This window comes from Loxodonta africana, chromosome 27 (assembly GCF_030014295.1).
Source record: "Loxodonta africana isolate mLoxAfr1 chromosome 27, mLoxAfr1.hap2, whole genome shotgun sequence".
Taxonomy (NCBI): domain Eukaryota; kingdom Metazoa; phylum Chordata; class Mammalia; order Proboscidea; family Elephantidae; genus Loxodonta; species Loxodonta africana.
In genome coordinates this window covers 38215849-38220491 of record NC_087368.1, presented here as the reverse complement: position 1 = coordinate 38220491, position 4643 = coordinate 38215849, and the positions used below count along the sequence as shown (strand labels likewise).

General features: G+C 46.1%; 1 pseudogene; it reads left to right on the top strand.

Moving 5' to 3' along the window:
• Positions 1-1554: 1554 nt before the first annotated feature.
• On the top strand, positions 1555-1664 carry LOC111752175 (U2 spliceosomal RNA; annotated as a pseudogene).
• The last annotated feature ends 2979 nt before the right edge of the window (positions 1665-4643 follow it).

Here is a 4643-nt window from a genome sequence, read left to right as displayed (position 1 = left end):
ACAAACAAACAAGCACCTCACAATACCAAAAGCTTGCAAAGATGGAGTGCAACGGGAACACTGCCGGTGGGGTTGCAAAACAGTAGAGTCACTTTGAAAAACAATTGGCAGTTTCCCATAAAGTTAAACATTAGACTATCTGTAACAGGATTAAATGTTCCAATTAAGACAAAAATTGTCAGACTAAATAATAAAACAATATGCTGTTTCTCCTACTGTCTTCATTCTGACCCTTCAGCTTCTCGCGGGGAGAGAGTAGGATGTGGGAGCTGCAGAGCAGGGCTGCTAGAATCTACCAGGCTCACACCTTCCCAGGTCTCCACTTCCATGGGGACACCTGTTGGCAGGCACCCTGTCCCTTCTCAGCAACAACCGCACCCTCTGCCAGGAGTTTCACTTTACTGCCACATGGGGTGCTCCCCGAGGGGCCTCTGTCTGCTCATCTCACGGCCTAGGTCAGGACCCTGACAGCTTCGTTATTACCGCCTCTGTCCAAGTGCAGGACCCGGGAGGCTGGTCAGCCAGGATACCCCCTGCTACCACGGCTGCACTCACCTGCCTTCAACGTGGCTCTCTGTTTAGTTTGAGGTTGGGCAGGTCCCTCAGCCCCAGTCTCACATGGTGAATCTGAAAAACGGAGATATTAATAGGTACTAGTTTTTTTTTTTTTTTAGTTATTCTTACAAGTTCCTGGGTGGTGCCAATGGTTAACAGGTCCAGCTGCTAACTGATAAAGAGACTGGAGGTTTCAGCACCCAGAGGAACCTCAGAAGAAAGGCCTGGTGATCTACCACCGAAAACTCAGCCATTGGAAACCCTACAGAGCACAGCTCTACTCTGACAATGTGGGGTCGCCATGAGTTGGAATCGATTCTACTCTGACAGTGTGGGGTCGCCATGAGTTGGAACTGATTCTACTCTGACAGTGTGGGGTCGCCATGAGTTGGAACCGATTCGATAGCCAACTGGTTTTCTTCTCTTGGTTAACTAGAAGCTGGGGGGCGGGAGGGATGGGAGTTACTGCCAACGGGGCACTGAGTTTCTGTTTGGGGTGACGAAAACTTGGAAACGGATAGTGGAGATGCTAGCACAACATGGTGAATGTAGCTAACGTCACTAAACTGGACACTTAAAAAATGGTTGAAATGGCAAAATTTTTGCTGTATATATTTTACCACAATAAAAGTTTTTAAAATTAAACAATAAAAGAAAGACACAGTGTACTTATGAGACAGTGACTAAACCAAATATCAGAATGAATAAAACAGATTGACTTCTATACTTTGTTGTTGTTGTTGTTAGGTGCCGTTGAGTCGGTTCCAACTCACAGCGACCCTACGCACAACAGAATGAAACACTGCCTGGCCCTGCACCATCCTTACAATCGTTGTTATGCTTGAGCTCATTGTCGCAGCCACTGTGTCAATCCACCTTGTTGTGGGTCTTCCTCTTTTCCGCTGACCCTGTACTCTGCCAAGCATGATGTCCTTCTCCAGGGACTGATCCCTCCTGACAACATGTCTAAAGTTTGACTTCTATACTAGCAATGAAAATACCATTTCTTGGCCTTTTGGCTAAGACCAAGTGCAGTATCTGGTCTTGTCAGTTTAAGATCTGAAGGGGCCTTGGTGGCCCAGTGGTTAAGAGCTCGGCTGCTAACCAAAACAGCAGTTCGAATCCACCAGCTGCTCCTTGGAAACCCTATGGGGCAGTTCTACTCTGTCCTACAGGGTCACTATGAGTCGGAACTGACCCAACAGCACACAACAACAACTAAAATTAAATATACTTTTGGTTCTGATCCCAAAACAAATGTCTGTGTCTGTATTTTCCTCCTGTGGAGGAAGGTGTCTATGTAGTTCCGAATTTTCTAGGTATGCGTTATGTAATCAGTTACCTAAGAAACTTTCGAACAATGCCTGGAAGAAACAGGCTCTGAGACCCTAACTGCTATTATCGGCAGTTGTAAAGCCGAATATCAATAAACACAATAAGAGAGGGAGTGATGAGATGGTCACTTCTGCCTCCAAAAATAAAATTAAAATGCTGCTGTTGCTAGTTGCTGTCAGGCCACTTCCAATTCATGGCGACCTCACATGTGCAGAGTAGGGTTTTCTGCTCTACAGGGTTTTCAAAGCTGCGATGTTTCAGAAGCAGATCACCAGGCCTGTCTTCCGAGGCACTTCTGAGTGGATTTAAACTGCCGACCTTTCAGCCAGTAGTCAAGTGCTTGACCGTATGTGCCACCCAGGGACTCCAAAGTGGAAATAAAAGGTATATCTGAGCCCTTGGCTCTAAGCAGTCATGTAAGAGACAGCTAGTACCTGTCTTGCCTCATACCTGAAGGTGTCTTATCTCACCGCCTGCTAGGATACCAGGAGCCTTGGCAGGACGGAGCTGTCAGTCTGGGCAGCCACAGTCTCCTGCCCGTGGGCTGCTTCTCAAGGAGTTTGTCCGTCCTTGCCCTTTCTGCCCCATTCTCGTTCTACACATCACTCATCCTTGAGGCCTAAGAAACATTCGACGTTATCTCAGGAAAGAGTCTACTATTTTATCATTAAGTAAGTTGTTTCTTCTAAATTTCTTGAAACTTCCTTTAATCAAGTTGATAAGTCTCTTTCTTTCTCATTTGTGGGAGATTATCTGGTTTTGAGGCAAATAAGGTTTTGTTTTTGTTTTCCTTTTTGACTTTAGAATTGTGTGAAAGAGAAGTACGGTTCTGGGCCTACCGCTCGCCTCTGTCTGGGTGTTAAACGTGACCGAACACAGATACTAAATCACCCCGACAGATAGCACTGCTGTCGCCAGAGGACAGTCTGAGGGCTTTAGGAGGCAGATAAAGTCATCTGATCCTCCCAACACACCAAGAAGACGATTCTCCTCTCTGACATGTAGATGAAGAAACCATGGCACAGAGAAGTTAGGTAACTTCCCCAAGGTCATGGAGCTAAACTGCAAAGACTAGATTTAAATCCAAACTGTCTGGCTCCTGAGCCCACACTGAACACTGTAGTGGAATGCACCTCTGGACTTGTAGGACTCCTGGCATTTTTTTTTTTTTTTTTCCAAATCATCATCTCCCTCCCTTTATTATGGCAAAGAAAAAAAATTTCCAGGAGTACCTCAAGGACTGTAACCCAAGTTCTGGGATCACACTCATTCAGTCATTTCTCCAACAGCTACCAAAATACGACTACTATGGGCCAAGCTTTGTGAGACGCTCTGGGGACAGGACAAAGGCCATGGCCTCAAAGACACAAACGGACAGCTCAAATGTACTAGAAGAAGGCTTGGAGAATGGTGAGTGGAAGATGCCATGAGAACACAGAGCAGGGTACTTCATTCAGCTGAGAAGAGGCTTGGAAGCCTTCATGGAAAGGACTTCCAAGCTGAGTCCAAAGGAACGAGTAGGGACTTGCACAGACATCCCAGGTCCCGTCCCAGACTCCGAGCCCTATTCAGCTGATGGGATTCAGATGGATAAGGAGAGGTCAGCACACCCAAGACAGAAGAGCTCACAGGAGAGGTCCAGATCTGTCTGTCTCTTCCTGTCTCTCTCTGTCTTCCACCAGTCCCCAGTGGAGGATCCCTTCTCCTTCAATGTCCTTCCCTAGAAATAAGGAGACTGCACTAAAGTGTTGGCATCACCATTCTTGGCAGTGGGGCAGGTGATGCTCCTGCTGAAGACTGCTTGTCATAGATTGAATTGTGTCTGCCCAAAATACCTGTCAACATGGCTGGGCCATGATTCCCAGTATTGTGTGATTGTTCACCATTTTGTCATCTGATGTGATTTTCCTATGTGTTATAAATCCTATCTCTACAGTGTCGATGAGATGGGATTAGTGGCAGTTATATTAATGAGGCAGGACTCAATCTACAAGATTGGATTGGTTTTAAGCCAACCACTTTTGAGATATAAAAGAGAGTAGTGAGCAGAGAGACACGAGGACTTCATACCACCAGGAAAGCAGTGCTGGGAAAAGAGCATGTCCTTTAGACCTGAGGTTCCTGTACAGTGAAGCTCCTAGACCAAGGGAAGATCAATGACAAGGACCTTCCTCTAGAGCCAACAGAGAGAAAAAAGTCTTCGCTGGAGCTGGCACCCTAAATTCAGACTTCTGCCTACTAGACTGTGAGAGAATAAATGTCTCTTTGTTAAAGCATCCACCTGTGGTATTTCTGTTACAGCAGCACTAGGTGACTAAGACACTGCTCTTGGCCACTTACTCAGTCGGGAACTCTTCCAGCCTCTGCAGAGCTCCGGCAGATGCACCTTCCAACAGCACCATGAAATGTCAGCTCTGGTTTCCTCAAGCAATGATGACGGCCCACCCTCTCCCAAACCCACTGCAATGTCTCAGACCTCCAACACCTTCAAGTTCATAAGCTGTGCTCCACAGAGGGCCTCTCTTCTGTATACAGCCTCTACTCCCCTCAGGAGAGCCCATGAGAACAGCCCAGACCTACCAATACAAGCAAACGAAGGACCACATTCAGATATTGGTAGTTTTGTTGGCAGCTCTGGACTAAGTGAATGTTACCCTGTCATTCAGTTTTAGTTTATTAATAGTTTTGAGAAATATTCTCTTTTTAAAAATAATATATACCATGTTGTTGTTAGTTTCCACCAAGTTGATTCT